The following is a 26,977-nucleotide window of genomic DNA, read 5'->3' as shown; positions in this document are numbered from 1 at the left end:
CCAAGGACTGAGAAGAGAATGACAATCTCTCCCATATGCAGTTGGTGGGAGTGCAAATTAATTCAACATTTCCATCAGTTTGGCAACATGTAACAAAATGTAAAATGCTCATACCCTTTAACTCTGAAATTCTACTTTTCGAAATTAATCCAACAGGCAGAATTAGACTAGAGCAGGCTGATGTAGGTATAAGAGTGTTGACTACAGCCTTGTTTATTATAGGAAAAAAAAAGGGGGGGGGTAATTGATCTAAATGTCCATCATACAGGAGTAATTAAAACAAATGATGGTACATCTTGGCAATGGAATACTAGGCACAGTGGCTAAGAGCTGAAGTTCTGGAATCTGATAGTCAGGGTCTGAATTCTGGCTCTGCCATTCACCAGCTGTGTGACCTCAGGTCTCTGGGAAACTTTCTGGGACTCTCAGTTTCCCTGGCTGTAAAATGGGATAATTATATTACTAACTCATAGAGCAGTGGTAAGAATTACAGAACTTGATACAAATGAAACATGTAGAATATGTCTGGCACATAGTATTATGCAGGCACTTAAAATATGCACTAGATCTATCTGTATGGAAATAGAAAGCTGTTTATGAGATATTAAGAGAAAAAATGAAGTTACAGAATAGCAAGATAATATGACACAACAGTTAAACAGTGCTTTTTTTCCTGGGAGGTGGAATCATGGGCACAGTTCACTTTCTCCTTTACACTTTTCTGTGTTTCTTTAAGGCAAAGGTATTATAGGGGAACAAAATTCACCACCTCAAAATGTCTTTTTGGTATGCGGATTATTTCGAGATGAAAATAATCAAGTCCTAAAAGACTCAGGAAGAAAGCTTGACCTTCCCTCTAATCACCTAAAAGAATTTACACAGGGGGCCTGTCCCGGAATTAGAGCTATCACCAGAGATATCTGCAAAGAATACATGCTAGGGGTGATGGGGGGAACTCTAGGAAGGGCTTAAAGATCAGAGTCCACTCTGTGTCCCATTGTTTCTTCATGGCCCATTTATTTGTCAAACATTTGCTTTTCCATCTCTTTCGCCTTCCTCCCCTTTGAAGTCCCAAACCACTACCCCCACCATCCTCTTTTATCTTTAGCTGAAGGTGGTATTTAAGTTGAAGGCTTTGGCCATTTTGGTGAGTCACTCAGTTCTACATGTTATTATACTTTGTTTGATTTTCTCCTGTTAATCTGTCTCATGTTAGTTTAATTCTTAGACCAGCCAGAAGGACCTAGAAGAGTAGAAGAAAATTTCTTCTTCCCCAGCAGTATTTAATGTCTGGCTGACTGTAAGCCACATGAGGGCAGGTACCATTTTTGTTTCTTTTTCACCACTGGGTATCATTGAATCTGGCACATTGCAAGGAGGTGATAAATATTTTTTAAATGAATGGATGAAAGACAGGAAGATGTGTTTAGGAAGATGCACAGACCAAGATTTTAAAGATGTAGCAGTTCTGTACCGACAAGGCCCAGGGTAGACCTCAGGGAGGAGTGGCAAAAAAGGAGCAGAGCTCAGGCCCGAGGGCTGTCTATCAGTCGTCAGCATGGGTGCTGCAGTTTCCCAGGACATGGACAGCAAGAGAGGAAAACAGGCCCAAGAACACTGGAGTGCAATCCCTGGCTCTTTCTGTTCAGCACTTCCCAAACAGGCTGAATCTGAGAGCAGGGGATTTAGAACTGCAGGGGATTTCGGTGTCATCGAGTCATTTTTTCATGAGAAAACAAAGACCCAGAAAAGTTAAGTGAGTTCCCCAAGCTCTCCTGGGATGTGTGTCTCCCAATTCCTGCTCTGGTGCCGTCTCCTTCCTCCAGGGACCCGACAGTGTGGATATTTCAGGTATAAACGAAATTGTTGAGAGAGGACATTCATTGGATTCCTAAGACACCCATTTCTCTTATGTAGTGTGACTTTCTTTTCTAAAGCTCACTGATCACCCATGCCCTTTATTTGTAAAGAACAAAATGACTAGGAGCATAATTAACTCACCCACATCTTCCATTGTCCTTACATCTTTTGTGTAAGCATTGATCGTTTCTATCGTTGAAAGCGGGATTGTTCTCTTGGCAACACACATCCAGAAAGAGAGCCCAGTGGGGGGCTCAGAATGTGACACTGTTGAAGTTTGACGTTATGGTTCTGAAGAATAAAAGAAAAAGGCAAAAAAGCACTAATTGACCAGACAGTGATTTTGAATTGGTCACCAATCTAAACTATAGAATGCTTTGGGACAAAAGACATTTGGTTTTTTTCAAGTACGTTTAGGAATTCAGAATATCAGCCAACTGAGTTCTCAAGTACAAGGCCCTAGGAGATCCAATTTAATGAATATTTATGAACAACTTGTCGAGATATTACAATTAGCACAGGTACATGGAGGTTTCAAATGTGTTCTTGGAAAATAGCCTTTTCTCACTTTTATATCTTAATCATTACTTACCCATACATTGTTGTTTACTCTGGGATTGTTTTTGCTGGAAAGAAAGGATGTGCTTAGTAAAGGAAGATGATGTGGCAGAGGAGATCTGGGATCAGATACAGCTAGGAGGATATTGGTTCTGTCCATAGGAATGCTGTGTGTTCCTCAGGAAATCACTTAACTCTGCTGAATCTCAGTTTCCTTCCCTGTAACATAGGGTCATAATACCTATTTCACAGGGTTGTTCTGCTGATGCAGCAAAACCAGGTTCAAAGGGCCTGTCACATAGCTCAATACATTCTAGCTTTCTTCCCCCAAAGGTAAACTTCTGTTCCCTGACCATCTAAAAAATCAAATTATAAATTACTGAAATCCTTCAATAGGTGAAGAGAAAGAGGTGTATTTGGTTCTTGCCCACATTTTGCATATGCACTTGACTTTATCCATAGAATGGCTTGAGTTGCTTCTTTTCCCTGTACTGCAGCACCCTGAGAAAGCAAAGCGTTGATTCACCTGGACAACCAGCTGCCACGGAAGTCTTAAACAAATCTAAATCTCTTCCTTGCTCTTTTCCTTCTTAATTCTTTAAAATCTGTGGTGGGATCATGTAGAATGGAGACAACCAAAGGGAACCATCAAAGGCTCTCCAGTGGAGTGTGTTTAGGTGACTGGAGCATGGTGGAAGAGACTAAGAGTGCCAGGGTATGATGTCCAAGAAGTTGGCAGGGGCCCCATCATATGTGAGCCTATGCATGTTTCTCTCAAATATGACGTTCTAGTCAAAGCCTTGGAAATATAACCAGTGTTTCCAATTGTGTCCTGTTACGAGGAGAACAGATTCTTATTGAACTTATGCAGATGACTATATTTCCATGAAAATAAGAATAGGCATTAAGAGTTTCCAAATTCCAGAAGGATCAGGTAGGGAGAAAAATATAAGTGTTTCATCTTTGTTTACGAAGGTATACTTTATCAAACTGCCTCAAGTCATACATAGGTTGAGAGAAAAAGTTTCCTTAAATCTGGGAAAGTAAAACATAAAAAAACTTGCAATGATTAAAACAAAAAATTATGAAAATTATAACTAGCCTCATCAGTCCCGTGAAATTAATTTTTGATCTTGTCAGCAGTTTTAAGAAGCCATTAGTTTCTTCATTAGAATTCAGTAATTCTTACCCAGTTCAATGGTATGATCTGAAAGTTTATCAGAAGCCTATATTCTAGAGTTAGTGTCAGAGTCCCTTCCATAAATCTCTCTGAAGATGAAACATACTTGTAAAAGCATCAGAATAAAACAATAACTGTCTATCAATGACAAAAGACTTTAAAATGCCCATTATTGAAGATCTGAGAGTTCATTAAATGGAACTCACAAGGAAATTTGGTTATTTCTGTGACACAAAACAATTTAAGATAATAATAGGAATTATGACTGATAATATTACACCAGGACATACCAGATTTTGAGAAATTTCACATAGTTTCTGAAACACTTCTAAAATATACCTGTATAGACACAGCATAAAGAAGGCTTAGTTTTATTTCTTATTAGGCAATGCTTCCTATGTAATTTGACATATCAAAGAATCCTAATTAGTTTAACAACTCCCTTTTTATAAGGAGAGAGAACAAATCTTTGAGAAATTTCAGAGGCCCTCTAAAACATCTCATACCTCGAAGTTAGTTCTAAGTCAAAGACTTCATATGGAATTAGATTTTGGGAAGTTTATCAAAAATATCAAAGTTTAAAAAAACATTTGGCCAAATAGGATCATAGGTCACTGTGAAACAATTCTAAGTTATCCATTTAACCAGAATAACAATTAAAGACTTTATGAGCAAATGTAAAAGTTTATATAGTTGTAAAAAGCCTTAGCTACAGAATATAGAATCTTTTTTATTCTATACAGATTATATTGAAGGTAAACAAAACTTTTGTGTACAATTTCTCATTAAGACCAGACTAATAATCTTACAAGATTTTGTCCTATTAACAGAGAGAAAAAACAGTTTAATTGTGTACCAGCTTACTTTTGATATTAAAACTCAATTACTTAATTAACTTAATTCCAATTTTAGCCAGTCCTAACCACACATAAAATTCCTTTCTAAAGATTGGGTTTTTGCCCCTCCCCCCACAAACATTCTACAACTTTCTATATCCATTTTAGTTTGTCCCTTGTTTTATTTCCCATGTAGAAATATCCAGCTTTAGGACAAAATTACTTTCTTTTCCCTTAAGAAAAATGCATTCTCTTCTTTGTACCTTTTTAAAAAAATTCCTTGCATATGAAGATGTTTTCCTTATTAATTTTAGTAGTTTTAATTACATATATTAATTAGAAAGTCTAGAATCATGTACTTTCTCATAGAAAATTTCTCCACATGGCACCAAACATATTTACTACTGGTCTCAAATATCTTTAGTTTCTCTGTAAAAGGAAGCCTATGTTCAATAATTAATGTTTCAGCAACTTATTTTATTTGAGAATGATCTAGATATTCAATAAATTTCCATAATTTAACTTAATTTAGCAAAATTCTAAAGTTTCAGGTTACCAAAAAGATTTGGGGAAACTATTTTTAAGTAGACGTATCATAAAGCATAGTTATTCTTAAAGAGTTCACCTAAAAACTCTTATCTCATTTACATTTAATTTACTTATAGAAATATAATCATACCAAGTTATATTTCTTACAAATCTTATAACTTGTTTGACTTTTAGGTTAACTTGTTTGACTTTTAGGTTTACTATTAAAAAGTACCATAAACGGGGCTTCCCTGGTGGCGCCGTGGTTGAGAGTCTGCCTGCCGATGCAGGGGACACGGGTTCGTGCCCCGGTCCAGGAAGATCCCACATGCCGCGGAGCGGCTGGGCCTGTGAGCCATGGCTGCTGAGCCTGCGCGTCCGGAGCCTGTGCTCCGCAATGGGAGAGGCCACAGCAGTGAGAGGCCCGCGTACCGCAAAAAAAAAAAAAAAAAAAAAAAGTACCATAAATGTATTATACTTAATGTAGATAATTTTAAAAGACATGTCTGTATTAATCAGACCAACAAACTTGACTAGTTTTAATACCAAATATTAATTTAATACTGAATATTTCCCAGATCACATGAACCTGAAGTTCATTTGTATTAGTTTTTATTATATTTCTGATAATTTATATAGGACTTAATTTCCTTTAAGCCAATTAAACAGAGCTCTTTTGCAAATTAATTTTGGCACTACCATCCAGAGCTAGAAACATACCATAAGGTATGTACATAGATGTACATACATCCAGATAGACACAGACAGAGTTTTCGTTTTAAAACTTTAATCATGCAATCAGGTACAATACAAAACTTACTAGTTTATTTTTTCTAATTTATTTTACTGAAGTATAGTTGATTTATGATGTTGTGTTAATTTCTGCTGTACAGCAAATGATTCAGTTATACATATATATATTCTTTTCCATTATTGTTTGTCACAGGATATTGAATATAGTTCCCTGTGCTATAGAGTAGGACCTTGTTATTTATCCATATATGCAATAGTTTGCATCTGTTAATTCCAAACTCCCAGTCCATCCCTCCTCCATCCCCTCTTCCCATGGGCAACCACAAATCTGTTCTCTACGTCTGTGAGTCTGTTTCTGTTTCATAGATAAGTTCATTTGTGTCATATTTTAGATTCCACATATAAGTGATATCATATATTTGTCTTTCTCTGTCTGGCTTACTTCACTTAGATATGATAATCTCTATGTCCATCCAGGTTGCTGCAAATGGCATTATTTTGTTCTTTTTTATGGCTGAATGATATTCCATTTTATATATGTACCGCATCTTCTTTATCCAATTCCTCTGTCGATGGACATTTAGGTTGTTTCCACGTCTTGGCTATTGTGAATAGTGCTGCTATGGACATAGGGGTATATGTATCTTTTTTAATTACAGTTTTTTTTTTTTTTTTTTTTTTTTTTTCAGTACGTGGGCCTCTTACTGTCATGGCCTCTCCCATTGTGGAGCACAGGCTCCAGACACACAGGCTCAGCAGCCATGGCTCACAGGCCTAGCCGCTCCACGGCACGTGGGATCTTCCCGGACCGGGGCATGAACTCATGTCTCCTACAATGGTGGGCGGACTCTCAACCACTGCGCCACCAGGGAAGCCCATTTGTAGATTTTTTGATGATGGCCATTCTGACCAGTGTGAGGTGATACCTCATTGTAGTTTTGATTTGCATTTCTCTAATAATTAGCGGTGTTGAGCATCTTTTCATGTGCCTATTGGCCATCTGTATGTCTTCGTTGGAGAAATGTCTATTTAGGTCTTCTGCCCATTTTCCTATTGGGTTGCAAAACACTCTAGTTTATAAATAACAGTTGGGATAATAAATTGTCTACTCAGGTCTCTAAAGTATTTTATAATTTTGGAGAGGACTTTTAAGATTTGTATTTGCCCTCAATAAGCAATTTTTAGCAGGCTGTTTGGGCAAGAGAATCTTTTTAGCAGCTGGAGTTTTAAAAAGCCTCTTTTTTTTTAAAAATCAGTCTTAGGAATTGGAGATGGTCTAAGTAAGAGTTCCTTAAGACCAGGTGGAATACTTATATCTCAAAGGCACAGGGAGAGAAATGCAGGCTCCTCCTGGAAGGACTCTGTTCCCTTAAGTTCAGAATTTGGAAAAAAAAAAAAAAAACTGTGTTTTTTTCAAAATGGCCATAATAATCATAGACATTTTCAACAGACCTTTAGAATTATTATTGCCTTCTGCAGGTGATCAATCTTGGTGTTATAAAAAAGAAGTTCATAGACAGATAGCAAGGAGAAGAGCATTGTGGTGGACATTCAGAGGAACTGGGGAGCGGGAGGGAGAGGCTGTCAGGAGCCTCAGAGGTTTTTCCAGTTCAGAATCCTTTGAGATAATCGTGAGTGAGTTTCTCTGAGGAAAGCAATGGTGGATTCTTTATTACATTTTTGAGGCCTCAAAATACCAGTTGAAATATGCTTTCATTCTTGTCTTATAGTCTTTTTCTAAATGACTGTGCAGATAAACTAATCTAAGAATTTCAGAGGAGCCCCAGGTCAACCAGTATAACTGTAAATCATCCTGGATAATCGTAATACAGCAAGACAAATACTTGTGGGACTAGGGCCCATGGCTCTTATACATCAAACCAGCAGAAGTTCCAGCAGGAGGCTGCTCTGTAGCCTTGCCCTTAGAGAGTGAACTTCCCATATTCCAAGAGTAATTATTCAGCAGAAAAAAAGAAAAAAAAAAAAAAAAAAGGAAAATGAAATCCCAAGACCAGAAGCCAGCAACCCAAAGAAAATGGGAAGCAAAATCCTAATGCCACTCAAACAACATAAACAAAACAGGAAGCAAAATGCCAAAGGCCACATAAACTAAAATGGGAAGTGAAATTCCAAGGGTCACTTAAACAAAATGCACAAAACAGGAAGTAAAATCCCAAAGGACAGTAGCCAGCAACAAAAAGGACACCCAAATAAACTAGAACCTCTACCAAGGCAGGAGGTTCCAGGGCAGGAAGACTTCCTTCTGTGTACCAAACCACTGAGGAGATGATAAAGCACAGTAGACTCTTGTAGGTACCTTACTCAGATCCAAGTTGATGCCATCCTGGGGGGCAGGCCCTTCTGTATGCTTGCTTCTGGCACCATGAAATGTCAACCAAAAAAAAAAAAAAAATACAGGGGGCTGTAAATAAGAAAAGAGTTTGAGGTTTTAAGAATTGCAATTGGGGAGACAGATTTGGGTAACCCTTAAAGAGTGTTCCAAAAAAGAGAAAGAGTCAGAGACTTATAAAGACAAAAAGCCACAAGGTTGTTAAAAGTTGCCTGATGAGAATTGTGATCAACTCCGGCATGGGACAGAAAATATTTGTCTTTAAGGAATCAAGAGTTGTTTTAGGATAGCGGTCTGATAAGTAGATAGACTGTCACAGTTATTTTAGGGTAAGGGTCTGATAAGTATCTTGAGTTTCTGGCAGGTGTTCTGGATGACTTCCTCAGGACATCCAGATGACCTGAAGGTCATATTCCATCCAGGCTGAGATGTGTGTAAGTCATACTTGTTTCATGGTCTCCCAGCTCCATTTAAGGGGTTTCTCTTAGAAATACCAACTCCTTGTTGGTTTTCCTTTTGCAGTACAGAGAACAGCATATCTGGTTCAGGCTCTGAGGTTTCAGGAGGGTTTCCCAGAGGAAGTGACAAATAGAGAGAGACCAAACGTAGAAGCTAGTCTAGCAACAAGAAGAGGAAACAGTGTCTGGGAAGGCTAGGAGCCCTCGGAGAATCACTGTGAGGGTTGAAGAGGTAACAGACACACGAACACAGTCTGTGGCCAGGACTCAGTCCAGGGTTCCTTTGCTTGTTTCTGTCTCTTCCTTTGTTCTTCCCAACCCCGCTCCCTTCCCAGTAATGCTTTTTATCCTGCAATACACTGTGTTGACAGGACAACGGCTGATTCTTCGGCTTCTAATAATTATCTGGAAGAGCTCCTTCCGTCATCCATCAGCTGGTGAATGGCTCACATTTCCTGCTTCTTCACAAGGCACGAGCCAGCCTCTCTCTCCCTCCTTCCCGGTGTTGCCTCATTACAGCAGAGGGGGATGCCTCGTACGCTTTTCTTCATGATTTGATCAGTGTATTCCCCCCAACCCTCCACCTTCAAGAGCCCAAAGACAAAATGCATTCCCCTCAGATATTTGGTTTGTTTTGCAAAAGCTCAGTACTCCCCTGGCTGGGAACCACGTTGAATGTGTTTGATAAATAGCCACTGAGAGTTACCTTAAATCCACTTCTTTAAGACAGATTCTTAGTGTTAAAATAGAGTTAGATCAAAGTTTGGCATTTCCCCAGGGTGTGGAGAAGGTCACAGACATGAACCATGTTTAATAAGATTTAAGTCCATATGTCATGTCCGCCATTTTCTTGCTAAAAGGAGAGGTAAATTTGACACGCTTCTATATCCTGGAGAATGAAGACATTCAAGAATCTCTTTAAGCCTATTCTGAAATAACCCTCAGCAGAAACTTACCTCATGCTCAAGGTGAGGGGTAGGTGAGAGGGGAGCACAGTTTGGACCCTGTGCTAATGTCTGCTGACTTAAGCAGGGTACAACTAATCATCAGGGTGGGAAGGAGACTGGGACACGGGGGAGAAAACTCAGTCCTCTGCCAGAAATGTCATTGTCCTATGCTAGGGTGGGGGACAGTCAGAGAGTCCCCTTCTTCTATTTAAAACCTTCTAAATGCAATGTAAAAAAAAAAAACGGATTATATTCTTATTTCCTGCTTGTAAGATAGCCCCATCCTTTTCTTCCTTTCTCCTTCCCCACTTTACCTCATTTAGGGCCACTTTGACATATGGGTGAGACCAGAAACAAAGGTTGCTGTCTCATCCAGCCAGCCATCTGTCCACATTTCCAGTGAATTGTACCTGCCAAGAACTCCCACTCTGCGGGCTCTCTGGAAAGGCAGGCTGATAAGCTTGTGCCTCTGGTAAAGCCCCCAGCTTCGGATGATCTGGGCAGGGTGGGGAGACTGAATCCGTGGGAAGCTTCGTTCCTTGTGGAGACTGGTCTGGATCCCTCTCTGCCTGGAGGTGCTGACATTGTAAGAATGAAGGAATGAGGTGGGTGGGGTGAGGGTGAAGGATCAACTCAGATGTTGAAGGAGCCAGAGCTGCAAATAAAATCTGGCTGGGATCAGTTTTTTTCTGCGTATGATGTTTCTAGAATCGTCTTTCCAAAAATCTAAGCCTTCTCTGGGCACTCAGGGTCTTCCTGGAGGCTTGTGGTATAGTGGAAAGGCCACTGGTTTGGAACCATACTGCCTGGTGTGAGCTCACTATGAATCTGGCGAATCTGATTAAGGGACAGCATTTCTCTGAGCCTTGGTTTCTTCTGTGAGATGGAAAACATAGGCCCCTCTCAGGACTGTTTCGGACTTGCTGTGAGCCAACACGGTTAGTACATGTAAACCCCAGCACAGTGACTGGGACATGGAGGGGCCTCAGCAAACAGGTTTTACTCCTAACTTTGTCCTTTGCTAAATGAAGTCAAACCCTTGAAAGCCCCATTAGTGTACAAGAGACATTCTGTCCACCCTGGAAGATGTCAGCATGATATAAAAAGGCTTCCTCAACGACCTCAGGCAAAGCAGCCTAGAGAGCTGTACATTCTGCTGAGCTGATCATAAATCTGAATGAAATAATTATGTAAAGTATCCAAGAGCAATTCAGTGAGAAGATACCTCATTTGCCTTGATGGGCTTTTCAATTACTCATTTTTAGTACTGCATTATACCATTCTCTGGCAATAATCATTAAACGTTTCAACTGTATTGCGATATAAAACTTCAAAGGCTGATTTATTTTCTAGGCATTAGACAACCTAGCATAATGTTCCCCAAAGGTATGGTTCTATTGATTTAAACCTATTTATCAGAGTGATTTTCTAGCATCGAGTTGAAACTGACGCCATCTCCCCAAGAAGTGGAAGATGAGGAAAATGAGTTAGGTCCAGCGGTTACAAGCACTAGCTTTGGGGGCATGGGGGACATGAGCCCAAGCTCCTGCTTCCTAGTCCCAGGTTCTGAATTTGTAAAATGGCATAATTCATACTTTACAAGATTATTGGGATGATTGTGTGATATAATGGGTAAGAAGTGTTAGCAAGAACATACAGTATGGACTCAGTAAATAATAGATATTATTGCCATGATTGTGCATTCTGGGATGGGTTTTACATTCGGCAGATAACAATATTCTCAGTTATTCGCACACATGCATCACTCACCTACTAGGCTCTGGACACTGAGGGTGCTGTCAGGGTTCATTTTCTGATTGTCACTTTAAGAACTCAAAAAAGTCACAGGTATGGAGCACCTAACTGTTCCAGGCACCCTGCTAGGCAGAGCATCTTCCTTCATCAGCGTGATTCAGGCATTTCAGACAAGGACACTGAGGCACAGAAAGGTTTGTTACTTTCTTCAGGGTCATTCAGTGAGTAAGACAGAAATCGGATCCCGGTCTGCCCAGCTCCAGAGCCCACACATCGTACTCCCCCACTACGCCATGCTTTCTCTCAGGATCCCAGGAGGCATATTTCACCTGGTTTGAAGGAGAATTCTTCCTTCTCTTCCTGGATTTTCTAAAGGAGATATATCTTTTCTTACTGAGGATTACCTACCCCCAGTAAATGGCCAATTTCCTGCACGTCCATCTCTACCTGTCTTAGCATCTCCCAATTCTCACATGGAAGGTGAGGTTCTCTTTTTCAACCAAGGGCCACACTGTGTTGAGTGATTGGGCAGTGACCCCTACACACACACACATACATACATACATACATACATACATACATACATGCTCACCAGTTCCACTTGGGCCTGTCCATTGAACTCAAGGCTCCCAAGGCAAGCTGGCAGGCCAGCTGGGCTGGTACCAGGATACCACTTTGTAGGGAGCACTGAAATGTCACTGTAATATAATGAGATGGAGAAAATGTTCTTTACGAGAATTATTGAAAGCAAGCGTGACATGAGAATGATAATAATGATTTTATTATCTTAAATAATACTCCATGATTATAATAAACACTGAGATAGCTTCGTGCCAGGAACTTCTCTGTGTTACATGGAATAACTCGTGTAAACCCTTCCGGCCCATTGAGGAAGGTACTATTATTACTGCCCATTTTACAGATAGGAAGACTCCTTCCAGAAAGGTTAAGGAATTTGCCAGAGTCATACCACTAGTAGATAGGCTGTCAGGCTCTCTCAGGCCCTTTACCATTGCCTCTTGGTAGGAGGCAAAACCCCCAGGAGCTCTAAAGTGGCGAGAGATGGTGTCTCGGCTGCCTTCCAGGCCTCTTAGTTGCTGGGTGAGGTGTGCAAATTCAGGGCTGGGAGCCAAGCAGTGAGTGGGCGGGTGCTGAGCCAGCAGTCTTCCCTGCCCCCTCCTTATACACAGCACCCAGCCTTTCCTCTGGATGAATGTTGGGCAAATACTTAGAGAATATCGTTTGAAAGGAGGCCAGGTTATTAGCCTGCTCAGGACGCCCACGTGTCCTGGTCTAGCCCTGCTCCCAAGCTTGGCCTGCTGTATTCGCTCTCAATATGTGAAACAACCCAGATAGCATGCAGGATTAATCTGCTTTTTGGGAGGAACAAAATCCATTAGCTCTCGGGACTTGACCTCCGTGGGTTAGAGGCTGTGTACCCAGGTCAGCGTCAGAGGGGCCCCCTGCGATGCTCATGGCCACCTCCCCACTGCTCTTCCCCCAGGTTCTCACAAGCTTCTCTGTTCTGGGAGGTGGAGGGCATGCCCCTGGGAAAGAAAAAATAAAAGAGAAAGGGTAAAAAAAAAAGATGAATACAATGAAGGTAATCTGTTACCTGTTATGATGAACACAATGAAGAGAATCTGTTAAGAGATCCTAGAGTGGAAAGGAATTCTAACAGCTGACGAGGGGCTGGGAGGTGAAAGTCTTTGTAAGGAAGTAGGACAAGATTTGGGCCTAAATCTTTATAGCCTAGAAGGGGGACGACTGTCAAAAGCTACACTGGGGAATGCAGCCAATGCAGACGTTCAAATGCATTTAGAAAAACCTGGAAAAATGTGAAGACTCTTAGGACAAATGGAGAAAACAAGACAACATTATACACACAATGTGAACACAACTGTCTACAAATTTTAAAGTCTAAACAGAAAACTCTAAAAGGAAACAAACCAAAATTATTGACACAGTGGAGGATTTTTTTCCCCCTTTTCTGTCCATGTACAGTTTTTTATAATGAACTCTTTAGAACAATAAAAGCAAAATCTTTATTTAATTTTTAAAAATCTGTATTGAGAGCACTTTCATAAAAGACAAAGCAACTGTCTTTCTTTCCATGACTTTCAGATGGAGAAAATACACATGGGAAACTAGAAAGAGGTGATTTAATGACTGGGGTTATTTTCTTTGGATTCTCTCTCAGACCTTACTGAAGTGTTTCAAAATCCTTTCCTGGACAGATTCAGCAATAATAGCCTGAATTAATTTCAGAAAAGTAAAGATGTGGAATTTAGCTGTAAGAGATCATCGTAATATCCCCCAATTGTGAACAACACAATGTTCCGCCCTCTGAAGTTTGTTAGGTAAACTGTGGGCTATCCATACCATGGGCTGTTCTGCAGCCATAGACGATTTTGTTGAGTTATATATTGAGTAGAAAGGAAAGATATTCATGATGTATTGTGGAGTGAAAAAGACAGTATAGTGTAATTCTGTGTTTTAGAATTGCAATATGCACGTATGTATGTATAATCTGAAAAGATAAACGTCAAAATGTTCATAATAACTATCTTGGGGATAGTTGAATTGTGAGTATTGTTTGTTTCATAATTTTTGCTTCTCTGTGTTTCCTGATTCTCCTACAATGAACAAGTACAGGCATACATCGTTTTATTGCACTTTGCTTTATTGTACTTAGCAGGCATTGTGTTTTTTACAAATGGAGGGTTTGTGGCAACCCTGTGTCGAGCAAGCCTATCGGCACCATTTTTCTAGCAGTATTTGCTCACTTTATGTCTCTGTGTCACATTTTGGTAATTCTCGCAATATTTCACATTTTTCATTATTATTATATTTGTTGTGGCAATCTGTTCAGTGATCTTTGATGTTACTGCTGCAAAAAGATTGACTTGCTGAAGCCTCAGAAAATGGTTAGATTTTTTAGCAATAAAGTATTTTTAATTAATATATGTAGATTGGTTTCTTTGACGTGATGCTATAGCATACTTAATAGATTACAGTATACTGTAAACAATTTTTTTCTTTTAATTTTAACCTTTAAAAATTTTTTTAATTTAAAAAAATTTTTTTAATTTAAGTATATTTGATTGACAATGTTGTGTTAGTTTCAGGTGTACAGCAAAGTGACAGTTACATATACATCTAGTCTTCGTCAGATTCTTTTCCTTTATAGATTATTACATGATATTGAGTATAGTTCCCTGTGCTATACAGTAGGTCATTATTGGCTATCTATTTTATATTTAGTAATGTGTATATGTTAATCCCAAACTCCTAACTTATCCATCCCTCTCCTCCACTTTCCCCATTGGTAACCATAAGTTTGTTTTCTATGTCTGTGAGTCTATTTCTGTTTTGTAAGTAAGTTCATTTGTATCCTTTTTTTTCCATTCCACATATAAGTGATATCATATGGTATTTGTCTTTCTCTGTCTGACTTACTTCACTTAGTATGATCATCTCTAGGTCCATCCATGTTGCTGCAAATGGCATTATTTCATTCTTTTTATTGGCTGAGTAATATTCCATTCCACAATGGAACATATATATATATATATATATATTACATCTTCTTTATCCATTCATCTGTTGATGGACATTTAGCTTGCTTCCATGTCTTGGCTATTGTAAATAGTACTGATATGAACACTGGGGTGCGTGTCTCTTTATGAATTAGAGTTTTCATCTTTCTGTATATATGCCCAGGAGTAGGATTTCTGGATTATATGGTTACTCTAGTTTTAGTTTTTTAAGGAACCTCCATACTGTTCTCCATAGTGGCTGCACCAATTTACATTCCCACCAACGGTTTAGGAGGATTCCCTTTTCTGTACACCCTCTCCAGCATTTATTATTTGTAGACGTTTTGATGATGGCCATTCTGAACAGTGCGAGGTGATACCTCATTGTAGTTTTGATTTGCATTTCTCTAATAATTAGAGATGTTGAGCATTTTTTCATTGCAACATAATTTTTATACATACTGGGAAACCAAAATATTCATGTGATTCACTTTACTGCAAAAATTAAAGAGGTCTGGGACCGAACCCACAGTATCTCCAAAGTATGCCTATATTCCTGCTTCTCCTCTTTAGGGTGTCCTTCTCCTGCATTGATAGAATCAGGCTAAGGTGCTGGGGGAACACTTCCCTCTAGCTACAATATACTGAAGACCCACTGCTTCTCACAAACCTCTAGAGAAGAAATACGTACGAGATGATGCAGTAGGACATATATTCCCTCATTCTCTAACTTGATCCCTAACTATCAGTGTCCCCTACACACTCTGACTCCACAATCCACATTTAGATGTACTGTTGCCCTTTCCTTCAGACTCAGACCATCCACTACCCAGACCAATAAGGACTTGAGGACAGCCTTCTTTTTTTTTTTTTATTTATTTTATTTATTTTTGGCTACGTTGGGTCTTCGTTGCCGCGCGTGGGCTTTCTCTAGTTGCAGCGAGTGGGGCTACTCTTCGTTGTGGTGCGTGGGCTTCTCACCGCAGTGGCCTCTCTCGTTGTGGAGCACGGGCTCTAAGCACACAGGCTTCAGCAGTTGTGGAATGTGGGCTCAGTAGTTGTGGCTCATCGGCTCTAGAGCGCAGCCTCAGTAGTTGTGGCGCACGGGCTTAGTCGCTCCGCAGCATGTGGGATCCTCCCAGACCGGGGCACGAACTCGTGTCCCCTGCATTGGCAGGCGGACTCTCAACCACTGCGCCACCAGGGAAGCCCGAGGACAGCCTTCTTAAGCAACCACTGTCCCCATCACTATCCCTGATAGGCATCCGTGGTCGTGGTGCCCTGCATTGACCACTGGGCTCCCGAGGTGTTTTCTTTCTCACATCTCACATCCCCACCTCACCCACAGCAGAATTCCCTTCTAATCCCAAGGCCGAAATCTAACCTCTCCTGCCAACTCTATTCCAAGCCCATGCTCATGGGACCAGTTTTCTTCTGTGGATGTCATTCCAAGTTCCTGTTCTAATTATCTGACTTATCCATGGTTCTCACGTGGGAACTGGAGCCCTGACCCTGACCACAAGCTCTGTTCTCTATCTATGACTAGCTTTCTGCTACCAGAAGACAAAGGTCCAAGATGGCACCTATGGGGACTTCCAAATAGTATTCTCCTGGATGTCCCACTGCCGTGGTCCACCCACTTGTTAGACAGCTTGTGACTCTATCCAGGACCTTGACGTTATTTAGGTTCATCTCCTGAGGCTTAAGTCTGTCGGACCCCAAAGGGTGAGAAAACATAGCAGAAGAGAGAATCCGTATCAGGGTTGAGGAGGGGAGCCAAAATTAGACTTAGGGAAGAAGTATTGTGTATTCAAGTCTGAAAAGAAAGTGAGGCCGTAAACAGGATGGGGGTAAATGTAGGCCATGGTGCAGATTTCAAAGTGGATGTGGTAGGCGATTCAGGATTGTGATCAATGGAAAGTTTTGGAAACTTTGAAAGTCGTGCTGATGAGGTGGCTTAGAAAGTCCCTAATATTTGAAAACGTCTACTCATGACCAGATGCCCAACCAGTTGCCTTAGTGATAGGTTGCCAAGCATTCTGGGAATCCAACCTTGTCCACCTGTCTTAACTTGTTCTACCTTACCTGGCTATCTCACCTGCCTGGGTGGGGACCAGTCTCAGGTCCCTTAATTTCTCTCTCTTCTTACAGGGAGTCAAGCAGCCTCCTTGCCAGCAAATCTCTCCCAAGTGACTTTAAACTTAAACTTAACCTGAGAAGGTTTATTGTAGCCTACATTAAAAAAAAAAAGAAGTGTTACCCATAGAATGTTGTAATGAAGTCCCTTAAAAAGAATTAGAAACCTCTTCATTTAAAGCAATACATCGTCATTTTAGAAAATTTAGAAACCACAAAAAGCATAGACAGGAAGTAAAATTCACCCATAATACTACTACCAGACACCACCACCCATCATAATATGTTTTAATTTTTAGTCTCAGAAAAGAAGCCAGAGATTGAAATGAGTGTTGAAACCTTTTTAAGTGACTTTCATTTAGTTGGTGGCTAACATGGTGGGTCTACTGTAGACCAGGACAAGTGTGGAGATGTTTGGGGGGTGGGGAAAGGGAAAAGAACAAGTTCTGATAGGCCCAAAGCTTGTTGGAGGAAGCTGACATTTTCTGGAAAACAAACAACTTTGGGAGCATTCTCTGAATCGGAGGAAATAACCCCTTCTGTTCAATGCTCAATTACCATCTGGCAACTGAGGTTGTGGATAAACAACCATATTTACCTAAGGTGGCCTCTGTGACTTGGCAGACATTCTTCTTTGTTTCACTGCTGGGCCAAGGGTCTGAGTCTTATCCCCCACTGGGATCTTTTTCAGAGATACAAGCTTTCGTTTCAGACAGTCCTGAGTCAGAATCCAGACCAGATCACTTTGACTTTTATTTCCTCATCTATGAGAATAATTATTCCCATCAATGACTCAAAGATGTGACCATGTTAAGTACCTGGCACATAGTAGGTGCTAATTAAATATTTGTTCTCTTTGGCTTTCCTAATATAGTCACCCAGAATGCTCCCAAGGATTTTAAAGATTTAGGGTTAAAATTACCTGCAAAAGTTCTTTGTAACCACCAGTAAAGGGGTTCCTCATGGAGGCCAAGTGTGCCACTCTAAGAAAATCACATGGTTTGGAAATTTACCCTCACACCAATAAAGCTGCAGAAGGGAATCTAAGTACTCTTTAAGAAAATATAAAGCAGAAGTACTCTTTACATTTACCAAGTACTTGTGTGTGTGTTTGAGTGGGATGTTTAGTTGTCAGCTGGTCCAGTGGAGGTGGTTCCATAGGACTCAGCTTGGCTAGAGAGAAATTCTTACCTAACATAAGGGAATGACACTGTCAGGAGGGAGTGTGGTAAAGGGGAAAGAGCACGGGCATTAGAGCAGATAGGGCTGAGGTCAAACCCTGGTTCCACCACTGCGGGATTTGAACAGGTTATTTAACCCATCTGCATCACAGTAGTTTCCTCAAGGACAGGCTTAATACTGCTTAATTATTGGAAGGAAATGGAAATCATATATGTCAAGTCCTTAGGCAATAGAAAGTGGTCAAAAATGCAAGCTATTATTATTATCAAGGCTATTAATAATCATCTAGAAAAACAAAATCCAAAGTCAGAAGGACTTTGTCTAACTCCAGGGAGTTGTCTAAATAGGGAGTAAAGACAGATATTGCAGCCAGGAGGTAGAGCCAGCAATCTCATAACCAAAGGGAGGGGGCACGTACATCTAGTTCTTCAGTGCACACCTCTTAGCTCTCAGGCTCTGTGCTAAGTGCTGAGGAAACAGAGAAGAAAAGCGAGAGACATAGTGTCTGCCCTCATGTAGCCTACAGATTATTAGAGAGGTAGACATTAATCAAGGACTCAAACAAATGCTTGTAAAATTAAAAGAGGGCTAAAGTGTCTGAAGGGAGGGGGATGGATATATGAGAACACATAACGGGGGAAATGGCCATAGTGAAAGAGGACAGGGAAGCCTTTTCAATGAGAAGGATGAGTGAGCTGAGATGCAGAAAAGGAAGAAAGAGAAGAAGGAAAGGAGGAAGGGAGAGGAGGAAGGGAGGGAAGAAGGAAAAGGGAATTGACTAGGCTTTTGCAGGAGAAAACAAGTGCAGCAAGAAAGGTGGGGAGGAGATGGCACAGTATGAGGCTAGAGAGGTGGGAAGGCAGGGACTTGACTCTTAAGGATTTCAGTCTTGATTCTGGAAACAATGAAAAGCTGTTGAATTGTTCTAAGGAAGGAGATTATATTCGTGCTTTTAAAAGATCACTCTGGTTTGCAGTATAGAGAAAAAAATGAAGAAAGGCAAGAGAAGATGTACAAAAACCAGTTAGGATAATTTTATATTAGTTCAGATTAAAAATGATGTAGCTTAGTCTACAATAGTACTAGGGATATTAGTCTATGGTAGTAGTAGGGATGGTAGTAGGAATTCAAGAGACATTTGGAAGGTAACATGGACAGCATTCGGATATGAAGGGTGAGAGGGGGAGAAGAGCCAAGGATGACACCTGGCGTTTCTGACTTGCACAATGAGAGCAGGACCAGGTTAGAGGGAAGATAAATTAGTTGTTGACAAGGTGTCTTTGAGGTATGTTTCATCCAAGAGGAAGTGCAAGTAGACGATAGAAGTTTGGAGATGCATGCCTAGAGCTCCGAGAAGTGGCCAAGACTGGAAATGTAAACTTGTGAATCATCCACACATAGGTAGCAGTTAATGCTGTGAGTTGAATGAGATCACCTACATAGAGGGAATTAAGTCAGAACAGGAGAGGGCTTAGGACTGAGCTTTGAGCAATTTCAAATGTAAAAGCCAGTAGAGGAGGATCTGTAGCCAAAGAAAATAGGGAGAGAGGACAGGAAAGTGGAGGTGGGGAGAGGGCAGGAAGGAGCTATGGCACAGAAGCTATGGGAGGAGAGTGCTTCAAGAAGGACTGTAGATCTATTAGGTTAAGCACTGCAGAAGCCACTGATGGCCTTAGCTAGAGCTGTTTTAATAATGTGATGTATGCCCCAAACACCTGGGATTGGGATGAAGATGAGTGGGATGTGAAGTGAAGACTGGAAGTATAGCCAACTCATTCAAGTTATTTGATTGTGATGGAGAGAAGAGAGATAACACCACATCTGGAGGGGGATGAAGGGTTAACTGAAGGTGTCTTTATTTTTCAATGGGAAAGACTCAACTGTGCTTACAAGATTAATGGGAATGACTCAACAGGGGCAAAAGTTGAACCTGGAGGAGAGAAAAGGGGTAATTGTTAGAGTCAGGAAGAGGGATGGGAACAGAGCAGAGATGAAAGAGAAGTAAGGTTCCTCGGTTACAATAAGAATGAAGGAGGACGAGGTGAATGCAGGTGGGAAAGTGAAGGACTTTAAATCTGCTGACTTCTGTTTATTCTGTGAAGTAAGTGGCAAGGTAATACAGTAAGAGTGAAAGAAGAGATTAATGTTGGAAGTTCGGAGAGATTGGAGATTTGAAATCATCATCGTTGACAGTGGAAAGGTAATGGTTTGCCAGATACATACAGCAATGTACCCAGGCAGACCTGAGGCTAGGAGTCAATTAATATAGGAGACAATTGGCCTCATCACATGACTTTGTCCAGTAGCACCGAGCTCCACAGGTGTGAGTGGCTGGGATTTTATCACATCAAGAAGATAAAATGAATTGGGCGATTGGGATTGACATATATACACTACTATGTATAAAATGGATAACTAATAAGAACATGCTGTATAAAAAAATAAATAAAATTAAGTTTAAAAAAAGATAAAATGACAGAGAAGCAGGGGAGTTTTTAGAGTGTTTATACCATATATGAAAAAATAAAGATCCACAGAGATAACACAATGTTGATAAAGAAGAGCAGGGAATGAGGACTTGCCGTTCCAGATATTGAAATATATTACAGTGCTATGGTGGGGGTGGCTGGGAACCTGAGTAGAAAGCTCAGTAACAATGTGTTTGGGAACCTGGTATACATATGCCCCATTGGCCTGGAAAAGTCTGTTTTGCCAGTTGTCTCAGAATACTGTGATCATTAATAACAAACTTTTTCATCCTTGTTTGGACAATAAATTTTATGGTCACTCTTTATATGAGAAAGGTGGCATCACAAAGTGGAGGAAAGGTGGATTGAGTGGTGTTAAAAGTAGCTCACAGTATGGACTTCTAGCTTCTAGGCCCGCGGGTAAGGAGCTTAGAGGTCACCACTCCATCCTAACAAGTGAAATGCTGAGCAAACCAAAAAAGCAACAGTTCTTTTTAGAGCCATCAGAGAAATGAGATTCCAGGGCACATTGCTGCCCCCAAATTGGAGAGGCAGACAGGAGGATACAGAGAATCACAACTTAACAGAGCAGAAATTTCCGTGTGCCAGAGTAGGAAAACCTGAACTACAGTTGATGGATTGCATGAGGCTCAGTGTGGACAAGTCTGAGAGTTAGAAACTCCAGAGGCGCCCAGTCACTGGCAGGGAGGGGGAATAACTTTTGTGGGCTTCACCTCCAGGAGATCTACCACGTCCTCACAGTGAATATCAGAGAAAAAATTCTTTTCGGGCTTCTGGCAAGGGGAGGAGGAAAGGAACTAGTTTTAAATACACCAGGCATTCTGTTCTTCTGAACAAGGTCTGCTCTCAGGAGGAGCTATCTTACTAGAGCCTAACCTCCTAGAGTTTTATCAGAACCTAGCCTATCTGGGGGAAGGGAAATAGCCAACTCCAGCCCCCTCCAGCCATCCAGTCCCACCTAAGTGGTGGGGGGAAACTGAGACGCATACGTGAAATTCACAGTCCAGGGGTACACGTCACCAAAAGACGGAGACCTAATCATAAGACTATAGAACACTTCCTCTCCCTGACCCCTTACCACAGGCATACTTCAAAGATATTGTTGGTTCAGTTTCAGACCACTGCAATAAAGCAAAAATTGCAATAAATCTAGCCACATGAAATTTTTGGTTTCTCAGCACATATAAAAGTTATGTTTACATTGTACTGTACGCTATTAAGCGCACGGTAGCATTGTGTCTAATAAATGGACATACCTTAATTAAAAAATACTTTACTGTTTAAAAAATGCAGTGTGTGAAATGCAATAAAGTGAAGCCACAATAAATTGAGGTATGTCTGCATGTTACTAAAGGCCTATTTACCTCAGTTCCTTTTACAGCACATCATGTCCACCTTGCAACAAAAAATTAAAAGGCAAACCAAAAGGCAAACAACACATCTGAAGAGATAGAGAAAGCATCAGAACCAGAGACGGCAGGGATGTTGGAATTATCAGACAGGGAATTTGAAACAACAATGATTAATATGCTAAGGGCTCTAATGGATCAAGTGGACAGCATGTAAGAACAGATGGGCAATGTAAGCAGAGATGGAAATCCTAAGGAAAAACCAAAAAGAAATGCTAGAGATCAAAAACCTTGTAACAGAAATGAAGAATGCCTTTGATGGGCTTATCAGTAGACTGGACACAGCTGAGGAATCTCTGAGTTTGAGGATATATCAACAAAAACTACTAAAGCTGAAAAGCAAAAACACAAAGACTGAAAAAAACAGAACAGAATATACAAGGACTATGAGACAACTACAAAAGGCATAACATATGCATAATAGGAATACCAGGAGAAGAAAGGGAGAAAGGAACAGAAGAAATACTTGAGACAATAATGACTGAGAATTTCCTCAAATTAATATCTGACACTAAACCAAAGATCCAGGAAGCTCAGAGAACACCAAGAAAGATAAATGCCAAAACAACTATACCCAATCATATCATTTTTAAACTACAGAAAATTAAAGATAAATTAAAAATCCTGAAAGAAGCCAGAGGAAAAAAACACCTTACCTACAGAAGAACAAAGATAAGAATTATATACAACTTCTCAGAAACCATGCAAACAAGAAGAGAGTGGGGTGAAATATTTAATGTGTTGAGAGAAAAAAGCCACCAACTTAGAACTCAGTACCCTGTGAAATTATTCTTCAAAAGTGAAAAAGACAAACAAAAATTGAGGGAATTTGTCGCCAGTAGACCCGTCTTGCAAAAAATGTTTACAAAGTTCTTTAGAGAGGAGAAAAATAATATAGGTCAGAAAGTCAGATCTCCATTTAAAAAAGGAAGAGTATTAAAGAAGGAATAAAGGAAGGTAAAATAAATTAAAAAATTTTTCTTATTCTTAATCTAACAGATAATACTTTGTTCAAAATAATAATAGTAACGGTGTATTCAATTATATATGCTTATGTCTATATATGCTTATATATGTGTAAGTGAAATGAATGACAGCATTTAGGAGGAAGGAATTAGGGATATTTTGTTATTATAAGGTACTTGCACTATCTTTGAAGCAGTATAGTGTTATTTGATGGCAGACTTGGGTTAGTTGTAAATGTGTACTGAAAAACTCCAGGACAACCATTTTAAAAAGCCAAAAAAAAAAAAAAGTATAATTGATATGCTAAGAAAGGAAAACAAATAGATAGAATCATATAAAATTCTCAATTAGAACCAAAAAAGACAGAAAAAGTGTGAAAGACAGAAATAGGAACAAAGACCAAGGCAACAAATATGGTAAATATTAATCTGCCTATATCAATAATCAGTTTAAACATCAATGGTCTAAACAGATCAATTAAAAGGTTGTCAGTGAATCAAAAACAAGACCCTTATATGTTATCTATAAGAAACCCACCTCAAATATAAAGACATATATCAATAGATTAAAAGCAGGATGATGAGAAAGATATACAATGTTAACATTAATCAAAAGAAAGCAGGAATAGCTATATTAATTTCAGGCAGAGTGGACTTCAGAGCAAGGAAAGTTATCAGGAATAAAGAGAGGCATTACATAATGATAAAGGGATCAATACTCCAAGAAGATGTAATAATCCTTAATATGTTTGCACCTAATGACAGACCATCAAAATGTGTGAGCTGAGGGCTTCCCTGGTGGCGCAGTGGTTGAGAGTTCCAAAAAAAAAAAAAAAAAAAAAATGTGTGAGCTGAAAACTTGTAGAACTGCAAGGAGAAATAGATGAATCCATTGTCATAGTTGTAGACTTCAATTCCCCTCTATCAGAAATGGACAGATGTAGCAGGCAGAAATTCGGTAAGGACATAGTTCAACTCAGCAGTGCCATCAATCAGCTGGATCTAACTGACATCTATAGACTCCATTCGACAACAGCAGATTACACGTTCTTCTCAAGCTCACATGGAACATTCAACAAGATGGATCACATTCTGGGTCATAAAATACAGCTTAACAAATTTAAAAAGATAGAAATTGTACAGTATCTGCTCTCACACCACAATAGAATTAAACTAGAAATCAATAATAGAAAGATAGCTGGAAAATCCCCAAATAGTTGGAGGTTAAACAACACATTTCTAACCAACACATGGGTCAAAGAAGGAATTTGGAAAGAAATTTTAAAATATTGTGAACTAAATGAAAGTGAAAATACAACTTATCAAAATTTGTGCGATGCAATGAAAGCAGCACTTAAGGGAAATTTATAGCATTGAATGTACATATTAGAAAAGAAGAAAAACTTTAAATCAATAATCTAATCTTCTACTTTAGGGAACTAGAAAAAGAAAAGCAAATAATATCTAAAATAAACCGGAAAAATAATAAAAATTAGAGCAGAAATCAATGAAACTGAAAAAAGAAAGAAATCAATAGAGAAAATCAATAAAACCAAGAGCTGGTTCTTTGAAAAGATCAGTAAGATTGATAAGCCCTTAGCCAGGCTAACTGAAAAAAAAAAAAAGAGACACAAGTTACTAATATCAGAAATGAAAGGAGGGACATCACTACAGATCCCATGGACACTAAAGGAATAATAAGGAGTATTACAAACAACTCTGTGCTCACAAATTTGTTAACCTAGAGGAAATGGACCAATTCCTTGAAAGACACAATCTACCAAAACTCACGCAATAAGGAGTAGAAAATATCAATAGACCTATATCTTTTAAAGAAATTGAATCAATAATTAATATCCTTCCAAAACAGAAAGAACCAGACCGAGATGGGTTCACTGGTGAATTCTGCCAAACATTTAAGGAAGAAATTATACCGATTCTCTACTTCCTAACTCATTCTATGAGGCCAGCACCACCCTATTACCAAAAGTAGACAAAGACATTGCAAAGAAAGGAAAACTGCAAACCCATATCTCTCATGAACATAGATGTAAAATTCCTCAACAAAATATTAGCAAATCAAATGCAACAGTGTATAAAAAGAATAGACACCATAACCAAGTGGGATTTATCCCAGTCATGCAAGGCTGGTTCAGCATTTGAAAATCAATTAATCTATCACATCAACAGGTAAAAGAAGAAAAATCACATGATCATATAAATAGATGCAGAAAAAGCATTTGACAGAATCCAACACCCTCACTCTCAGCAAACTATGAATAGAGATAAAGGTCCTTAACTTGGTAAGGAGTGTACAAAAAACCTACACTTAACATCATACTTACTGGTAGGAAACTTGAGACTTTGCTGCAAAGATCAAGAACAAGGCAAGGATGTCCCCTCTCACCACTACTTTTCAATATCATACTGGATGTCCTAGCTAATACAACAAGACAAGATAAGGAAATAAAAGATATACAGATTGGGACGGAGGAAATAAAGCCATCTTTGTTTACAGATGACATGGTTGTCTACATAGGAAAATCTGAATCGACGAAAAACCTCAGGGAACTAATAAGCAATTACAGCAAAAGCTTGACGATTGTCTGGGGTTGTGGGGAGGGATGAATCGGCAGAGCAGAGGATTTTTTAAGGCAGTGAAGCTACTCAATACAATACTACAGTGGTGGATGCATATTATTATACCTTTGTCAAAACCCCATAGAACACCAAGAGTGAACTCAAATGTAAACTGTGGACTTTGGGTGATGATGTGTCAGTGTAGGTTTCTGTAGGTTTATCAGTTGTTACAAAGGTACCACTCTGATGCCTGATGTTGATAATGGGGAAGGTTGTGCATGTGTGGGAACAGGGGGTATATGGGAACTCTCCGTACTTTCTGCTCAATTTTGCTGTGAGTGTAAAACTGCTCTAAAAAAATCTGTTTACTAATTTGTTTTGAAGTAGCTCACAGTATGGAGAAAATAGAGTTGGATCCCTACTCCATCACATTAAAAAGTAAATTCTAAATGGATTGAAGGCCTAAATGTGAAAATAAAATTATAAAGCTACTAGAAGAAAATACTAGAGAATATCTTTGTGATCTCAGTGTTTTTAGCAAGACCAAAAAATTGCAAGCCATAGGAGAGAAATTGATCAATTTGATTAGATGGAAATTATTGAAGAATTCCAAAGATAAGATGAACGTCTGGGTGACAGAAAGGTATTCGTAAATGATGAGCATTTCATATCTGGAAAGTCCTACAAATTGACAAGAAAAAAATCCACCGGTAAATATTTTGAGTGGGCAATTCACAGGAGAAACATTATAAATTTATGAAGAGATGCTCAAATTTGCTAGTATTAAGTGAAAACAAGATACTACTTTATATCCATCAGATTGGAAACAATTAGAAAGTCCAATAATCACAAGTACTAGTGAGGATATGGGGCAGTGGGAACAGTTATGCATAGCTTATAGAATGAAAGTAGGTAAAGCCATTTTGCAGAACAATCTGGGACTACTTAGTGAAATTAATATGATTATACCTACAACCTCACAACCAGCCAGTCCCACTACATGGTTTATATTGCTGAGAATCTCTCAGGTACGTTCATAAGCAGAGCAGCATTTGTATTTGTATTACAGCAATGTTTGTCGAGGCAAAGAGCTGGAAGTCAGTTAAGTGCTCCTCGCTGGGAGAATAAGTAAAATGTGGTCCATGCATGCAGTGGATACTAAGCAGCATCAGTAGCAGTGTTACATTCACATGTAGTAACATTGACATATCTCAAAATTATAAGATTAAGTGAAAGAAATATTAAAATACAAAACAACTCTAGGTAACTTCAAGTAAATTATACACACACACATATATGTAATATATGTATATGTGTATATAGAGATATTCAGAAGGACATATATTAAATACTTAGGAGTGAGCGGTAAACAAAGGAAGGAAATGAGAGAAGTATAAAGAATATAGAGGTAAACAAAACGTTGCCTTTGCTTTGCACAGTGATGAAAGGATA

At 39.4% G+C, this 26,977-nt stretch overlaps 1 protein-coding gene across 1 annotated transcript in view; it reads left to right on the top strand.

Annotated features, from left to right (window-relative positions):
- The window catches only part of SPON1 (spondin 1), a 276,478-nt gene that overhangs the window by 52,243 nt on the left and 197,258 nt on the right, over nt 1-26,977 (top strand). The window lies entirely within an intron of this gene.

Source organism: Neophocaena asiaeorientalis, unplaced genomic scaffold (genome assembly GCF_003031525.2).
Source record: "Neophocaena asiaeorientalis asiaeorientalis breed wild unplaced genomic scaffold, Neophocaena_asiaeorientalis_V1.1 scaffold504, whole genome shotgun sequence".
In the NCBI taxonomy this organism is placed as follows: domain Eukaryota; kingdom Metazoa; phylum Chordata; class Mammalia; order Artiodactyla; family Phocoenidae; genus Neophocaena; species Neophocaena asiaeorientalis.
The sequence above is the reverse complement of the archived record's forward strand: the minus strand, read 5'-3'. Positions and strand labels throughout refer to the sequence as shown.